General features: G+C 46.0%; 1 protein-coding gene across 3 annotated transcripts in view; it reads left to right on the top strand.

Annotated features, from left to right (window-relative positions):
* The window catches only part of WDHD1 (WD repeat and HMG-box DNA binding protein 1), a 2,322,801-nt gene that overhangs the window by 379,418 nt on the left and 1,924,425 nt on the right, over window positions 1-18,958 (top strand). The gene's annotated exons all lie outside the window — the stretch shown is intronic.

The raw sequence follows: 18,958 nt of genomic DNA, 5'->3' as shown, positions 1-18,958 counted from the left end.
GCATTGCCATTTAGATTCTTGACATAGTTATAGAATGCCTTGTGGTTGTCTTTGGAATCTTTGGCAATTTTATTTTCGTAACTAGCTTTGGAGGATTTTATGAGGGATCTCAGCTTCTTACTGAGACTGGTAATGGAATTTTTTGCATCGTGGGATTTTCCTCTTTTCTGGAACAGTTTCTTCCTTTTGTTGTAAAGTTTGTTTATGGCAGGGTACCACCAAATTGGCTTCCTTTTTTTGGAGGAGAGCATCTTGGTTCTATTTGGGATGGCACGATTCATGCATGAGTGGATGTGTTCGTACAGTGCCTTAGTGCAGGACTCAGCAGTCGAACTTTCAGTTCCCATCTGCATGGGTGTCTTGAAGTTTGTCACTTCTGACGTGAGTGGCAGAAGTTGGTTTTGGAGAAGTTTTTTATGGAGGTTTCCTTACTGGGGAGTGGGGGGGGTGGGATGTGTATGTTAAGAGTGACCATAGCTTATGGTCTGACCTGACCAAGAGGGGGTGACCATAGTTGTGGAGCATCGATTTCCCTTGTTGGTAATTACCAGGTCTAGGATATTGGAGCCCCTGGTGGGACTATGGATTAGTTGATCCAGGGCATTTGAATTTATGAATTTCAAGAACTGTTGGGCAAAGGTGTTGGTACACAAGTAGTTTTCCCAGTTAATGGCAGGGTAGTTGAAATCACCCAGTATTAGGGTGTTTGGTTGTAACTTAATATTTTCCAGTAGGTTTAGAAAGGTGTAGTGAGAATCTTGGGGCATGGTGGGGGATCTGTAGCAAGCTACAGTTTGGATTGCAGTCTTACCTAGTGTTAGTTGCACCTGGAGAATTTCAGACGCATTGTGTTGGGCAACTAGCCTGGTAGTGTGAATATTCTTGCTGAATATGGACACTCCTCCATGTTTACTGTTTTGAAACTGGTTTGGTGGCCGAAAAGTGTGGTAAGAGTTGTAGCCTGGTATTGCAGGGGTGCTCTCTGGAGCCTTGAATCAGGTCTCAGTTACTGCACAGATATCGATGTTCTCCATTTTTAGGAGTGTCTCTAGTGTGCTTTTTGAGGTTTAATTGAGTAACTTTACCTTCAGATTTTGCATGCTTGTACTTGTTACGGTGGTGGTTTTGTCCTTTGAACTTTGCCTAAAAAGGCACTATAGGGGAAGCAAGAGCCTTAGCCAGTAGCCTGAATCCCAGGGGCGACAGGTGCAGACCATCTCTGACAAAGCATCGTGGTCTGATGGTTGTCGTCCCAGGCCAACAGATACTGGATCCCCTTTGAATGACACCAGAATTAGCCAATTGTTGAAGTCAATCATTTTGTCCTTATATTGCGGTGGTGGTGCTGTGGTAGCATTGTCGCCTCACAGTTAGACGTTGCTCGTTCGATTCTCAGAGCATCTTCTGTGTGGCGACATGCGTGAATGGGCCTTCCTTCGTTGAAGGTTGTGCGTTAGGCCCAGCAAGCCAGTATGTAAAAATCTACTGCCAGTCATTAGCGGACCGGAATTCCGCTGTGGCGACCCCTAACCGGGAAAAGCCGAAAGACTTTTTTATTGTGGTATCATTCTGGGCGAAGGCAGGATACTACTCTGGCCTTGGGTCATACCTGCCTGGGCCACATGAACCGAGAGCTCTTCCATGTCTCTTTTCATGTAGTCCAGGGAGGTACGTCTCAAGTCATTCACTCCAACATGGACAATGACAGTCATATTTGTACTTGTTGTGGAGTGACTTGAGTGCATGCATTATGTGGCAGATCCTGGCACCCGACAGGCAGCTGACTGTAATTTTCTCCTTGTTCAGCCTGGTGAGTTTGGCATCAGTGTGACTGACTATAGAGTCACCTATGACTAAAGTGTTAGGTACGTTGCCTTGCCTTAGGGGCTGTTGCTGGGTGGCACACTGGTGTTGTGAGCTATGTGTCACTTTTGGTTGTGATTGTTTTTTTACGTTTCAGCTTAGAGGGTCCTTGTTGCTTGGGCAGGTTGCAGTTAAGGGCCTCCGCATATGTGGATTTAGTGTTGCTATCAGTGGGTGTTGGTGGTGTGAGTTTAGAAGGGTTATGTGTTGCTTGAGGTGTAGTGCGGGTGTTAACTTTCTCCTCTTGACTGTCTAGCACAATCTTGGGTGGAGGGAGCTTTGCTTCTAGTTTGGCTATGTAAGTGCATCTCTCACAGGTTGTAGTGTTGGTTGGCAGGAGGAGATGGTTGTCTGTGTACATGAGGCAATTGCTGTATTGCCCAGTATGTGCAGATTCACCAGGTGGACAGGAGAAATCACCGGAAGCTGACCCTTGGACATGCCTGGTTTGGAGCTTTTTTTTGAAAAGTACAGCAGCTGTTTTCCCTTCCCTTAGCAAGGCACTTTGCAGTTATAGGATGTATAGTGCCCAATGAGTAATTTCTCCTTATTAATAAGGAAAGTTGAGTGCTTGTATCAGTTTAAGGTTTCCTAGTGCTTTCCAGCAGGTATTAGAGCAAGTGGTAGTCACATGGATGCTTAAAGGTAAGATGAAAAAAATGGTTCATCCTAAACACTGCAGTATGCACTAGAAAAGTTAGATGTGAAAGTAGGTAACTTAAGATGTTAAGTTGTCAATCTCGCCTTCATTCTTGCTGGATGGGTTCGGAGCCGACCTTGGCTCCGACTCGGCCACTCTAAAAGCTCGAGAGTTGGTTCCACCGGCTCGAGGCTCCCCTTATATCCCACAATGCTAGGCGGTATTACCTCAGATCTCGTTTGCCGCTACAGCTATCGAGGTGTTGTTTTTCTACCGGCTCAGGTCAGTTGTTTAATCAGTCTATTTAAACTAGTTAAATCCCCTTTTCTTAACTTAGTTTTTCATATTTCCCTTAGTTTAGGGTATTTCATCCCTTTCTTCCATTATTCCCCTATTTTTTTTCCTCAAGAACTTTTAAGTTCTTCCCTTAGGCCTTCGGGCCCTGCCATCCCTTTTGTGTTTTGTTAGGGATATTGTTATATCTAAGCTAACTAATTTTTAATTAGTTTAATCTAGGTATTTTTCTTCATAGTGTAATCGGTGTGTGTGTGTTCTGTGTGGAGGTTACACTTTCGGTCCTTGATAATGTCCAAGGATTCAAAGGTCTCAGGCTTCAAGAAGTGTGACTCGTGCTGTCAGAAAATGTCTCTGACAGACGGTCACACTTCTTGTGTTTACTGCCTGGGACCTTTACACCTGCAGGACTCTTGTGCTGTATGCCATGGCTTTAGCCCCAGAGTCCTGCAGGAAAGAAAAAATAAACTTATATTGAGAGGTTTACTTAAGCCTGAGGGTTCCCTTACTGCTACTTCGGGCAAACCCTCTAAGGCTTCTAGGTCCTCGGCTCCAGCTTCTGAGTCGAGGCCTAAGGCTTCAAAACCTCCTTCTGCATCAGCTCCGGCTGGAGCCGATGAGTCTCAGACTGCAGCTTCTATGGTTTCCTCGGCTCCGGTTGGAGCCGAGGTATTGGAAATTCCTGTGTCGACTCCGACTAAACCTTCGGAGCCGACATCTAGAAAGAGGTCCAGGTCACCGTCCCTTGGCTCCGTTCATTCGGCTCCAGCATCTCCCTTGCTGTCTAAACGGAGCCATAGATCTCACTCCTCTAGGTCATCGAGGCTTTTGGACAATGACCTTCAGAGGGTAGTGAGTCGACTTCTTAAGTCCGAGGCACTGGCCCAAATGCTTCAGAGCCCGACTCATCAGTCGATGCCTGACCCTGTTCCTCATTACGTTCCTCCTTCGACTCCTTTGAGCTCGGAGCCGGGGCGTTTCGGAACCGAGACTGTGGTAGCGTTGGAGCCGATCCAAATGTCTTCGGTTCCGTCGTCGGCTCCGTTTTCTTCCTTGGAAGAATCTCGGCGCCGGACTTCCCTCGTCGGCTACGAGGGGGTGAGTGGCATCGGACCCTTGTCCGACCCCGCTCTCCCTCTCGGTGCTTCGGCGCTGGTGAGTTCGGCTCCGACATCGGCCTCGGAGCCATCACTGTCGGTGCCGAGGGAGGTTTTCAGCTTCTCGGAGCGGGGACCTCTGGCTCTGCCTGACAGGGGTGCGTTCGAGGTCATGCGGAGTTTGTTGGAACCTGGTTCAACTCCACAGTCGGCTCCGTCCGCCCCTCCCTCTTCGGTGCCTCAGGTCAAGTCTACTCACTCCCTCATCCCAGACCGCAGAGAGCCAGCTCCTCAGGAATCCCCTGTGGGGATCTCATCCTCTTCCGAGGCCTCTCCTGAATTGGCAGAAGAGCCCCCTCGGAAGAGAAAGTGTAAGAGGAAACACATAGACTCACCTGAGTCCGTCACCTCTGACACAGATTTAGAAAATTCCGAGGGTTCCCCCCGTTCCCCTTCTGAAGCTGTCTCCTTTGCAGACATTCTAGAAATCCTCAAACAGAGGGGAAATTGGCCAGCCCTCAACCCTTCAGAGGATGAATCTGTGTATCTTGAGGCGTTTGGCTCTCGCCCTTCCACCTCCTGGGTGTCTCCCCCCTTTGACCCCCTCATGCAGGTGGTAGCAAAAAAGGCATGGACGGCTCCTGATTCAGTGGACCCCACCCCCAGGAGACCCTCAAAATTTATCACGGCACCAGCAGATAAACAATTTTTGACCAAGGGAGTTTCTGTGGATGCTATGGTGGTTGCTGCTGCCACTAAGAAGGAACTAGCTGATCCTTCAGTACCTGTCCATCCACCTAACAAGGAATCTAGGTCTATGGACAGGTACGGAAAGCGGATGTTCTTATCAGCGACCTTTGCAATGCGTTCGCTGAATTACCTATGCCATTTTACTCGTCTTCAAAGAGACTTGATCAAAGAAGCGAGTGACATGTTGAAGGATCCTACAGCTGCGGGTTTCCAGGACAAGATGAACACTCAGCTGGCTACCCTGAATTCTATAGCTAACTCCTCCATGCGCCTCCTTTCGTATGCGGCTGATGGAGTGAGCAGAGCCGCAGGGACAGGTGTCGCCTTACGTCGGCATGCCTGGATGCGACTATGCAATTTTGCGGACTTCTTTAAAACGTCTTTCACCAATTCCCCGTTTGATGGATCATCTCTTTTTGGTCCTCAGGTGAAAGAAACCTTGACTAGGTGCGAGACGGATGGCAAAACCCTATCTGCCGTCGGAGTGCGTTTTTCTACTCCTTCTAGACCTTACCCCAAAGGCCAGAAAAGTGGGAAAATGTGGTTCCACAAACAATCTCAAGGGAATCTGCCTGACGCACAGAGTCGTTTTCCCTCCAGAGGCAGAGGAGGGAACAATAATGGTAGATGTCGCCCTAGAGGCAGAGGGGGTCCGCAGAACCAAGGCAATCGAGAAACCTTTTCCGATAAGCCTTTTAAGCATCCCTGAGGTGTTGCCCGACTGTCCACCTTCGGAGGCAGTCGGGGGAAGATTGTCACTGTACCCAGAAGCCTGGCTATCCCTAACTCAAGACAAGTGGGTACAGTCCATCATTTCCGAAGGCTATTCCATTCCCTTCGTTCGCATTCCAAACCAATCAAAAAAAATCCCTTCCAGATGTTCCACCCGCTCAAAGGGATCTTGCAGCTTTGGAAATTTCAAAGCTGCTTGCAAAAAGAGCAATTCAGCCAGTTCCAGCAGACCAGCAAGGATCCGGAATCTACTCCAGGTTCTTTTTAGTTCCAAAGAAAACAGGGGACTGGAGACCAATTTTGGATCTCAGTATCTTGAACAAGTCTGTCAAGAAAACAAGATTTCGGATGGTCACGCTACAGTCCATCCTTCCCCTATTGGGAAAGGACAACTGGATGTGCTCTATAGACCTTCAGGATGCGTACTATCATATAAAAATGAACAGACGCTCCAGAAGATTCCTCCGCTTCAGGCTGGGAACCAGTCATTTTCAATTCAGAGCCCTGCCCTTTGGACTCACCACTGCCCCCCGGGTGTTTACCAAATGCATGGCAGTGGTAGCTTCTCACCTGAGACGTCAAGGATTCCAGGTGTTTCCATATTTGGACGACTGGCTCCTCACAGCTCCCACCAAGCATCTTCTTCTAATGGCCAGGGACTACACCTTTCGCATTTGTCAAAACTTAAGCATTTCAATAAGTTGCGAAAAGTCTGTTTTGTCGCCTTGTCGTGTTATTACCTTCATAGGCGCAAATCTAGACACAGTCAACATGTCTGCGAGGCTAACAGATCAGAGAATAACAGACATACACAAACTGGTCTCGCTCCTCTTCAGCAGCAACAGAGTCAAAGCCAGGTTAGTTCTGAAAGTATTGGGGATTATGGCGGCTGCCATACCTCTGCTTCCATTAGCCAGATTCCACATGAGACTCCTTCAATGGATGCTCTTCACACAATGGTCATACCAGCAACTTCCGATGTCCCACACCATTATGATTACGCAAACATGCAGGAATCGCCTTCAGTGGTGGATGTCTTCCCCTCAGCTCTTCTTGGGAAGACCGTTTGTTCCTCCCCCTCCGGTTGCTACTCTGACAACGGACGCCTCCCTGATCGGGTGGGGGGGGCATTATCAGGGCAGAACTGTCCAGGGCACATGGCAACCAAACGAATGCCACTTGCACATAAATGTTCTAGAGATGAGAGCAGTGCTTTTAGCGTTGCAAGCCCTTCAAGACTCTCTTCCCTTGGGAACGATAGCAATCCAGACAGACAATATGTCTGTAGTGTGGTATATCAACAAACAAGGCGGAACCAGGTCCTATCCCCTATGTCGAAAAGCACTCAGACTGTGGCAATGGGCGATTTCTTCTCAGCGGTTTCTGATAGCAACGCACATCCCCGGGAAGTCCAATCAAATCGCGGACAAGTTGAGCAGAGCTATCCTCATGCCTCACGAGTGGTCTCTGAAAGATTCTATTATGAGAAAAATTTTTCTCAAGTGGGGTCAGCCTTGCTGCGACCTTTTTGCTACTCCCCAAAACAGCAAGTGCAAAGATTATTTCACCCTATTCCCGCTACCAGGCCAGCCCAGCAGAGACGCTCTAGTCCAAGTTTGGCCCCGGGGACTTCTGTATGCATTTCCTCCCTTCCCACTAATCTCTCAAGTGATACAGAAAGCTATCGCTCAGAAGGCCTCCTTGATCCTCATTGCTCCTTACTGGTCTCGACAGGTTTGGTTCCCCTTTCTGCATCAATTTCTGTTGGAGCAACCTTGGCATCTGGACCTAGTTCCAGATCTTTTGATCCATCAGTCGGGTCAGTTTCATCGCTCCCTAACATCATTGAACCTCACTGCTTGGTTCCTCCAGTTCCTACCTTAGCCAGGCTTCCTCAAATATCTCACACTGTTCGAGATATTTTAATAGCTTCCCATAAATCTTCCACTCGAAAGATTTATCTTAGCAAATGGAAACGTTTTGCCTATTGGGCTCAAGGAAGGGACTTAGATCCTTTCACTGCTCCCATCCAAATAGTTCTTGATTTTCTAGCTGAACTCTTTCATGCAGGTTCATCTCCTTCTACTCTCAAAGTCCAATTGGCAGCTATATCTAACTTTCATGTGGGCATTTCAGATTCTGCCATCATGTCTCACAAGCTTTGCAAAGCCTTTTTGAAGGGAGTTTTTCTACTCAGACCTCCTATAAGAAATCCTCCTCCTTCTTGGGACCTTAATTTAGTTCTCACTTCTTTGATTCTTCCCCCTTCGAACCTGCAGCTTCCTGTTCATTAAAATTGCTATCATGGAAGACTCTCTTTCTGGTAGCTGTTACTTCAGCCAGAAGGGTTTCAGAACTTCATGCACTCAGCTGTCGACCACCATATCTGTTGTTCCATAAAGACAGGGTATCCTTACGAACCAACCCGTCCTTTTTACCTAAAGTAGCCTCTGCGTCTAACCTAAATCAAAGCATTGACCTTCCCTGTGTTTTTTCCAGAATATTCTAACAGGTCTGAACAAAAATTGCATTGGCTAGATGTTCATAGTCAGTTAAGGTACTATTTGGATAGGACCAAACAATTCAGAAAAACTGACCAGTTGTTTGTCTCTTATGCAGAAGGCAGAAAGGGACTTTCTGTTTCCAAGGTATCACTATCCAGATGGCTAACATCTCTGATTTCCCTTGTTTATGAAATTAGACACCAAAAGCTGCCTAGCAAACCTAAGGCTCACTCCACCAGAGCTTTGGCTACTTCTATTGCCTTCCAAGACAGGCTGCCTATTGACACCATTTGTGCAGCGGCTACTTGGGCTACTCCTCACACTTTCATTTCTCATTACAAGTTGGATTTAGCTTCTAGACATAGAGCTAACTTTGGTTCCACTGTTCTCAAGAGTCTGTTCCGATAGGCCACCCGGGACAAGGTGCTAGGGACGCGGTCCCATCCAGCAAGAATGAAGGCGAGATTGACAACTTAACATATAGAAGTTATGTTCTTACCATAACGTTCCATGTTAGTTGTCTTCTTCTCGCCTTCTTTCTTGCGTCCCACCCTCCTTCCCCCTAGCCTGGACAGACCTAGAGGAGTTTGATTGTGACCTCTCTTTCTACCACCTCTATTGTACATAGGTATATGCCTTTCTGTGCATATATTCCTTCTTCAGGTTTTCAGGTGACCATCTTCCCTTCCTTTTGTAGAGGTGGGTTCTTTTTCTTTTCCAGTGGTTCTGGAGTTATTTTTGGCTGGGCATAGCTTACAAACGAGATCTGAGGTAATACCGCCTAGCATTGTGGGATATAAGGGGAGCCTCGAGCCGGTGGAACCAACTCTCGAGCTTTTAGAGTGGCTGAGTCGGAGCCGAGGTCGGCTCCGAACCCATCCAGCAAGAAAGAAGGCGAGAAGAAGACAACTAACATGGAACGTTATGGTAAGAACATAACTTCTATCTTTACCTGTCTAAAAAGTTTAGTTTTAGTGGAGAGTCACTGTTTTTAAAATGGCAAGATATCTTTTATTAAAAGAGGACATTCAAAGAGACAAGTTGATCAATTAGAAAGATGCGACCCTGCTTTTTATGTTGTTGCTATGTCTAGGTTTAATGAAACTTTCAATGCAGTAGATTTGTGGGCAAGGAATGAAGTATTTTGTTCTGTTTGGATAAATGGGAAACCCATAGACGTCAAAGTTGAACCTGTCAAAGCAGGAGCGGCCCTAGGTCAACTGGTGCCCTAGGCAAAACAGCTCCACAGCGCCCCCCAACACATTACCTGGTGCCCCCATCTTAGTCTACCTGCACCAAATAAATACTGGAAAGGTGCCCCTGCTACACGGGCGCCCTAGGCGGCTGCCTAGTTGGCCTATGCCTAATGCCGGCCATGTGTCAAAGTGCAATGTTATGTCACCGTAAGCATTTGCTAGAGTATGTGCTGGTGAGAAGTTTGATTTGGTAAAGTGTGCGAAGCTTGTTACTTATGGTGGTGAAAAAACTCAAACTGAAGGTTCAGTAATGCTTTCATGTTACTTTGCTGGGAACCGCTATGACTTGCAATTTTATGTAATCAAAAGAACATGTGCAGTCATTGGTGGGCTTCCAAGACAGTTTGAGAATGGGACTGATTTCATGTAATGAGAAAATCCACCATGTAAGCTTAAAAGGCTACTGTTCTAATTTTGCCCAGTCTATTTTCTGTACCTATGCTGATCTTTTCGAAGACAAACTCCCAGTTGTGTACTCCATTAAGTTCGACCTGAAGTCAGCCCAGTTGACAGACCTGCCTGGAAAGTTCCAGTAGCTATGCAGAACAGAGTCAAGGCCGAGCTAGACAAAATGGTGCAGCAAGGTGTACTTTGTCCAGTTGACTAACAGACTGAATGGGTATCTTCCATGTTAATAGCTCATAAGAAAAGCTCAGATAATATCGGAATATGTGTTGATCCAAGAGAGTTGAACAAAGCACTGAAAAGACCTCATCATCCTGTGCGTACAGTCGAAGAAGTCGCTGCTCTTATGCCAAATGCCACTTTTTTTCTATTTTGGATGCAGAGCTCATTTTGGCAAATTTTGCTTGACCGAAAATCTTCATTGCTATCCACATTCAGTACTCCTTTTGGTAGGTACAGATTTTTGAGAATGCCATTTGTGATAAATTCTGCCAATTAAGTTGTCTAGCGTCCAATGGAACAAATATTTTCTGGTTATCCGTGTGCTATTATAGTAGATGGTATTCTAGTAGGTGGTAATGGTGCAGCCGAGCATGACAGAAACCTCAAGAAAGTTCTGGAAATAGCACATGAAGTGAGTCTTAAGCTGAATTCTCAGGCGTGCAAGTTCAGGCTATGAGAAGTTACGTATGTTAGTCATTTGTTTTCCAAGCAAACAGCAATTCTTGAGATGTCAGCTCTGGACAATGTTCAAGCTCTACAAAGTTTTCTTGGTACGGTTAACTACCTAGACAAGTTCATTCCAGACTTGAGCCAACTTTCAGCACAGCTCAGAGAGTTGACATGAAAAGATGTATCCTGGTCCTGGTTAGAACAACACCAAGGAGCATTTGATGTCCTGAAACAGAGATTTGCCAGTCCACCAACTCTCAGATACTATGATGTTCACAAACCAGTTATTCTTGTGATGCTTCGAAGTTTGGTCTTGGTGCAGTCATTCTTCAATATGTATCTTGCTAACAGCAATTACATATTAGCCTTATTTATCTTATAAACTATCCACGCTGTGGATGTAGATTTGCCCACGCATTTTTGCTATTTCTACTAGCTCTCCCTAGCTGCAATAGTATCTCGTATTCTTGTTGCTACGCAGTCTCCAGCAATTGTAAATGAAAAAGCGTGCATACTGTTGTGCCTAGGATCGACCTGATGCTGATTACCAGCTACAATGTTTTAAATGCAACTGTTTTTTTAGCTTACATTACTGTTTAAACTTAAGACGCCTGTTAACTTAAGAAAACGCTCCTATTTTCTATGCCTGCAAAGTTCTTTATCTAGCTGTCTTGCTTAACTCGTCAAAGAAGGATGCTTTGTTTGTGCAAATTGTGTACAATGTGTTGTGCCTAGTTTATGACGACAATTAATCTGTTGTAGATAGCTTATAGGTTCATAGGTTCATAGGTTTATACTAGGCGATCTGCCCTAAGGCATTTATAAGCCTAGCCCAAATTTTTGTGGCTTACGCCACCCCTTGTATAAAAAAATACTGTGCCCATTAGTTTGTTGTGCCTCTGTCCAGCAGTGACACAGAGATGATTCCCGGGGTAAACCTACGATCTCCCATCCACAGGTCAAGATTTCTCTTGAACAGAGCCAGCGAGGTGCTCTGCCTCACATGGACCGGGATTTTATTCCACAGCATAGGGAGTCTCTGAGTGATAAATCTATCCCTCCAGCACGTCCTATTTATGTCCGTGCTAAGGTTTAAGTCACTTGCTCTAGTGGTTTTGGTGGATTTGGATTTTTGAGGTGGCGCATGTCCATTAATTCCGGGTTGCACATGGCCTTGTATGTCAGGCACATGTCACCTCTGAGCAGGCGGTATGCGACTGAATAGAGCTGGAGTTTCTTCAATCTGGCAGCATATGACAGATTTTGGAGTCTCTTTATCCTTTTGGTGAGGAACTTTTGGGGTCTCTCCAATTGCTGCAGATGTCGGGTGAGATACATCCCGAATGGGGCATTGTACTCTATCATTGGTCTGATAAGTGAAGAGTACAGGGGAACAATGACCTCACTAGATCTGGATGTGAATCCTTCATGATCAGGTGGGCAATGTAGAAGGTCTTTCTAACCACTTTAGCAACGCGAGTGTCAAAAGAAAGGCCACTGTCAACCTGGGTCCCCAGGTCCCTGATAACCTCTTCTGTGCTTAGTGGATTGCCACCTATATGGTAGCTTGGGGTTACCTTGTTTTTCCCAAAGGGTATGACTACACATTTTTTGGCGTTTAACTTCAGGCCATGGCTCTGGCACCAGCTATCTGTTTCCGTGAGTCCCTTCTGAAGGATATCCGTGTCTGATGCACTTTCCAGTATGGCGCCCAGTTTGCAGTCGTCTGCAAACTTTGTCAGCCAAAGTCCTCCCATGTTGGCCTATACTTCTGAGAAGTAGATTCCGAACAATAGGGGGCCAAGGACCGAGCCCTGTGGGACACCACTTGTGACCGGCTTGGAGTCTGACATAGCGCCAGCAACTCTAACCCTGTGGGTTCTGTCCTTAAGCCAGTTTGCAACCCATCTTGTGACATATGGGTTTACATTTAAGCTGGTAAGTTTTTCTACAATACCGAGTGGGGTATTGTGTGCAAAGCCTTTGCAAGGTCAAGGTAGGCTGTATGGACTGCCTTTCCCTTATCAATGGCCTTGGTGACTGTTTCGAAGAAGTCGACCAAGTTCAAAAGGCATGATCTTCCCTTGACGAAGCCAAACTGGGTCGGGTCCAATGTCTGCAAGTCCCCTATATCTTTGTTTGAGCTCCATTATGATCCTCTCCATAGCTTTACAGACTAGACTTGTTAAGCTTATGGGGCGGTAATTACCAGGGTCCGTAGAGGCACTGCCTTTGTGGAGTGGGACCACAGTTGCCGTACGCCACTCCTTGGGCACGTATCCTGTGGTAAGGCTGAGATTAAACAGCTGCCTTATGTGCAGGTTTAATTCCTCATTTAGCTCGTGTAGCACACAGCCGGGGACACCATCCGGTCCCATTGATGCTGTGTTTTTAGCTTTAGAGAGATCAGCTTTCACCTGCGTATTTGAGATGTCTGGGAGGCTACAGTCCGCTGGGATAGATGTCCTTCAAGGATGCATCTGCAGTCCTTACAAATGGGTTGTCCTGTCGTCAGGCAGCCCTTCGGTTGGCCGGATTCCAAAGTCCGGGTCTGGCTTCGGCTGGTGTCGCACTCACCAGACGTCATCTCTGCTGGTCTTCGGGTATAAAGGCATCAGCCGACGCCATTTTCCTCAGTCTTTCTTGCCGCGTGGCGCCCGAAGCAGAAGCTGTTCGCAAGTGCCGGTCGGTCAGATCCAGAGATTACTACTACCGAATACTACTTCGAAGACTTCTAAAAAGCTAAGTACCCCGTTGGGGACTCTTTCTTGCCTCAGCCGATGTCAGAAAAAGTAAATAACTGTTTAACTTGTGGAAAACAAATACCTCATAAAGATTTCCACTCTTACTGTCTACCTTGTTTAGGCCCAGACCACGACGTAGCAGCTTGTTTAGCCTGTGCTTCCTTCAACCGACGAACGCTTAGGCGTCGGTCGGAGTTTGCTGAACAGTTTTTCGGCTCAGATTTTGCGTACAACATGCCGTCAGACCCTCCGACTACACAAATTGTTAAGAAACGCAAAGAGAAGGACCGACACTCACGGTCCGCGGTTTCGGCCGAAACCACGGTTAAGCAAACCGCGAGTGTCTCGGTTTCGGCCGAAACCGAGCAAACGGTTCAATCCTCAGCCGAATCCATGACTACTACCGAGGCCCCTTCTACCCTAGTTGAATCGGCCTCTGAAGTTTTGCCTACTAATGTGGTTACTCAAGAATTATCGGATACCATCCCTTTGGATGTCTCTACCCCAGCACGTGGTGCTGCTAGGCCTCCTGCAGCCATGTCTATAAAGGCCTTTGCCAGGGCTAAAGCAGCCAAATCTGCTAAGTCTGTGCCTGTTAAGCCCCCCTCTCACAGGCCCAGTTCCAGTTCCCAAATGCTTACACTGGCGGAGGATCTCATCTCTTTAATAAGGGGATCCCAATCTCACCCGGACAGGGCCTCTCAACCTCCAGAGAAGAGACCTAGAGCAGAGCACCCTGAGACAGTGTCCTCAGATGACTCTTCTGATGATACAGACATTACAGACCATCCAGAGGCTCCTTTTTCTACATATGAAGATTCCGATGCAGAAGAATCTATTCCTTCTGCCTCTCCACCAGAGGAATTTTCCTTTGGTGAAACCTTACATGCCATGAGAGAGCAATTCCAATGGCAAGGACAAGATTTTTCAGATTCAAGAAAAAGGCTTAGGACCTTTTTACACTTACCGCAACATAGACCCTTAGCTATACCTCCAGTTCTTCCTGTTGTGGATGATGCATTTAATGATGTTTGCACTGCTCCAGATACTTTACCTCCAGCCCCTGCTAAGCCCGATAGGTTTTACAGGGTACCGGACATTCATCACCACTTATACAAGGCCCCTCTTGCAGATCCTGAGACTATTTCCCAGGGACCTAAGGCAGTGGCTACGACCTCAGCGAAAAACCCTCTCCCTTCTGAAAGGGAATCCAGGTCTTTAGAGAGATGGGGTAAAAAAGTATACACCTCTGCTACTCTCTCAGCTAGAGCCCTGAACTGTCAGTTTCATATGATCTAATACCAAGAGTTTATGCTTGATCAGTTAACTAAGAAACTGTCTTCTGATGATCCCTTAGATAAGAAATATGTTCTAGAGATGGTCAATAACATTCAGCAGGTTAGTAACCATTCTTTAAAATGTGGCTATGATGCACTGGAGGCTTCATTTAGATCAGCCATGACTGGCACAGTTATAAGAAGGCATGCATGGTTGAAAGAACAGGTCTTACCGGATCATGTTAAAGCAAAGCTATTAGATGCTCCTATGGATAAGGTCAGTCTATTTGGTTCTCCTGCCCAGCAAGTAATGAAGAAAATGGAAGAGAAGGCAAAATCTGTACAAACAGTTAAAGATTTCTTACAGGTTCAGCCCCCAAGGTTTAGCAGGAACTGGCCTTCCAAAAATTGGTCCTTTCCAGACTCCTCTAAATCTCAAAGAGGCAGGAATAGACGTTCCAGAGGCAGAAATCAAACCAGAGGAGGTGCCTACAGGGGACGCCAGTGGCAAGGCAATAACCAACGAGGCACAGATTCGACCACTGCCACTACAACACAATCACAGTGACTTGACTCTAACACCGCCTACCAGGGAACAAATAACAGCACCCTTAGGCGGAAAATTAGCCTTATTTTCAAAAAACTGGCACTATATCACAAGAGACAAGTGGATTTTTGCAAATTATAGATCAAGGCTACAGGTTTCATTTCCACACCTTACCAGTAAAAAGAGGAATGCCAAACCTGCCACCAAATCAAAAGACAGAAGCTCTAAAACAAATAACTCAATTAACAAAAATGAGAGCTGTAGAAAGGGTACCACCTACAGATCAGGGCAAGGGATTCTACTCCAGACTCTTCCTAGTACCAAGAAAAGAGAACAGTTGGAGACCTATTCTAGACCTGTCCGCTTTAAACACATTCATCATTGTTCCAAAATTCAAAATGCTGACCCTACAGCAACTTCTTCCCATGCTGGGCAAGGAGTGTTGGCTGGTAACTCTAGATCTCAAGGAGGCATACCTGCACGTCCCCATACGACCAAATTGCAGAAGATACCTCAGATTTCTTGCAGGATCAGAGCATTATCAATTCTCAGCATTGCCCTTTGGCTTATCTACTGCGCCCAGAGTGTTCACGAAATGCCTGGCATCAGTAATCGCTCATTGCAGGCTTCTAGGAATCCAAATTTATCCATACCTGGACGACTGCCTGATACAAGCGGACAACCAAAGCAAGCTGACACAAGACTTACAAAGGGTCATTTGCTTACTACAAGCCCTGGGATACACAGTCAATTTAAAAAAGTCAAGACTGATACCATCCCAAACAAAGACATTTTTGGGTGCAAAATTGGACACAGTAAAACAGATGGCATTCTTAACTGCAGAAAAACAAGAACAACTTCCTCTTTATTTCTTGGCATTAACAAAACAGGACAAACTAACAGCAAGGAAAGTACTGCAGGCCTTGGGCTTCATGGCCTCCTGCATAATCCTGGTCCCTTATGCCAGACTGCATATCAGAAAGCTACAGTGGTACCTGAAGAATTTATGGTCTCAACACAGGCACAGCTTAGAAACCGAAATACCACTAATCCCATGCCTGAAACAAGACTTCCTATGGTGGGCTCAGGCATGCCAGTCAAATCCAGGCTTGTCCTTCCACAACATTCAACCAAGCCAAACCCTCACAACAGACGCCTCAGACCTCGGTTGGGGGGCCCACATGCTGGACCACTGCATTCAAGGCTTATGGACTCCAGATCAGCTGCACCTGCACATAAATCAAAAAGAAATGCTGGCAGTAAAACTAGCAATCCAGAATTTCAGACCATTCCTCAAAGAAGGCCAATTGATGATAAGGACAGACAACACCACAGTCATGTGGTACATCAACAAACAGGGAGGCACTCATTCATACCCCCTATGCCGAATGGCTATGGACCTATGGAATATGGCTCTGAGCTACAACATTCAGTTACAGGCAATATTTGTGCCAGGAAAAGAAAACACCCTAGCAGACATGTTAAGCAGAACTACCTTGGATGCTCACGAATGGATGCTACACCCGGACATCTTCAAGACCATCACAAAGAAATGGGGGATACCACAAATAGACCTATTCGCGTCCCCACTCAATCACCAGCTCAAGAAATTCTGCACCAGGATATACCACCCACTTGCTTGGAAGGTGGACTCTCTATCCTTCAGTTGGAAAGACCTGACAGCATACGCATTTCCACCTCTTCCTTTGATGCACAAGGTACTACTGAAAATCAAGGAGGAACGTCCAAGGATAATTCTGATAGCTCCAAATTGGCCAAGGCAACATTGGTATCCATTACTGAGGACCATGTCTCGAGGGGAAACGTGGACACTACCCCTGATTCCCTTGCTGTTAACTCAGAGCAACTACAACATCCTGCATCCCAACCTGAAAACTCTGCAACTAACTGCCTGGAACATTACATAGCAGCAACTAACCCAGATGTATCTCAAAGGGTTAAAGACATTATTCTTGAGGCCCGCAGACCTTCAACAAGAAGGAACTATGCAGGAAAATGGAAAAGGTTGGTCATTTGGAGTACTGAAAGAGGGAAAGATGTGTCAAAGGTAGATATTGCCAACATCCTGGAGTATTTGGCAGAACTTCTCCATACAGGCCTGTCCTACTCCTCCATCAAGATACATGCATCAGCTATTTCTGCAGAATACAGCTTCGATCCCCCTGTTTTCTCACATCCTCTGCTCAGACAGTTCCTGAGAGGAATCAAGAATGTAAAACCTCCTAGGAAACCACCATTACCAGCATGGGACTTGAACTTTGTGCTAGAAAAATTGACACTCCCTCCATTCGAACCAGCAGCAACAGCAGATCTTCAACACCTATCCTGGAAAACTGCTTTCCTACTGGCAATTACTTCAGCAAGAAGGGTTTCAGAACTACAGGCCTTAATGGCAGTACAACCCTTCTTAATCTTCCATCAAGATAGAGTATCCATGAGAACTAATCCTACATTCATGCCTAAGGTGATATCCAGAGTGTCTCTAAACCAGGCAATCCACCTACCTACCTTCTTTCCCAATCCACAGAACAGGGGGGAAAGACTCTTGCATACCTTGGATGTACATAGGCAGTTGCGCTACTACCTGGACAGAACCAAGGGTAATAGAAAAACAGACCAGCTATTAGTAGCCTATGCAACAGGAAGGGAAGGAAAAGCAATTTCCAAACAAACAATTTCCAAGTGGATAGGAAATTGCATAAGATTCTGTTACTCCTACCATGGAAAGCAAATTCCACAGAACATAAGGCCTCACTCTACAAGGGCTACTGCCACTACCACAGCTTTCTTAAGAGGAGTGGCTACCAAGGACATTATTGAGTCTGCTACTTGGACCTCCGTGCATACATTTGCCAAGCATTATAACTTACCTCTATACTCTAGATCCCGAGCAGGGTTTGCCACTGCTGTTTTGCAAGGGATCCTAACTACACCATAATCCTACTTCCTCCTCCCCTAGTTTGGCTATGGTATTCTACCCATTTGTAAGGACTGCAGATGCATCCTTGAAGGACATAGTACAGTTTTGTACCTACCATAAATGTAGATGTCCGAACAGGATAGCATCTGCAGTCAGGATTACCCACCCTCCTTCCCCTCTGTGGTACTCCTAGGGTATTTGCCCTGCTTATAGCTAGCTAGGGGGGGATATCTTATGGTGTATTTGTTTGTATATATGTACATACATGCTTATGTTTTGTGTTTGCCTTCTATTTTTATTGGAAACATTGGCATCTACCCAAAATTTAGTGTTCCAAGAGGGCAACTGGCATCTGGGGCAAGAAACACTGAGGAAAATGGCGTCAGCTGATGCCTTTATACCCGAAGACCAGCAGAGATGACGTCGGGTGAGTGCGACACCAGCCGAAGCCAGACCCGGACTTTGGAATCCGGCCGACCGAAGGGCTGCCTGACAACAGGACAACCCATTTGTAAGGACTGCAGATGCTATCCTGTTCGGACATCTACATTTATGGTAGGTACAAAACTGTACTTTATCTCTCCTTTAGGGGGGGAGAGGGTGGTGAAGTTTGCACTGAACCTGTCTGCCAGTATGTTGGCAATGTCTGTGGGTTCAGTGATTTTTGTATCATTTTGGACTAATTCTGAGCATATCTAGGAGTTTACACCCAGGTTCCTAACATAGCTGAAAAAGGCCTTATGATTGTCCTTTGAATCCATGGCAATTTTTCTCTCAAAATTATGTTTTGAACCAGCTAAAATGCATTTTGTTGGCTAACCTACTTCTTTCCTGATATTCACATTGTGTTCCTTATTACAACCCTCTCCCTTTATTTATTTTTTTTTTGTATTCTCCAGCTGTACCTAATTTATCTGCCATTGGTTGTGCCCTGCTGGACATCTAAGACCTACAGACCTCACCCACCATACCTACTTATCCTACACCCCTCCTGGGAAACTGATACAATTTCTCCCTGTGTTGAACTCCAAGATAACTAAAGAAAGCATGTCATATGAGGTTCTACCTCCCTCTACATGGTTATGATATTGTTAACTAACTTACTAGCTCTCTAGTGTAAACCCACCAGTATAGCAAGCAGCCATAACCCCTCTGCTCTGCCTTCTTTTACTCTGTACCCCCTTACCCACGTTTTCCTAGGCTTTTAGTAGCTATACTTCCTTTAAGCCTTCCTTT

The sequence above is a fragment of the Protopterus annectens genome, chromosome 6.part0 (genome assembly GCF_019279795.1).
Source record: "Protopterus annectens isolate FY-2018-M chromosome 6.part0, PAN1.0, whole genome shotgun sequence".
Taxonomy (NCBI): domain Eukaryota; kingdom Metazoa; phylum Chordata; order Ceratodontiformes; family Protopteridae; genus Protopterus; species Protopterus annectens.
Note: the sequence above shows the minus strand (reverse complement) of the source record. Positions and strands in the feature narration are given on the sequence as shown.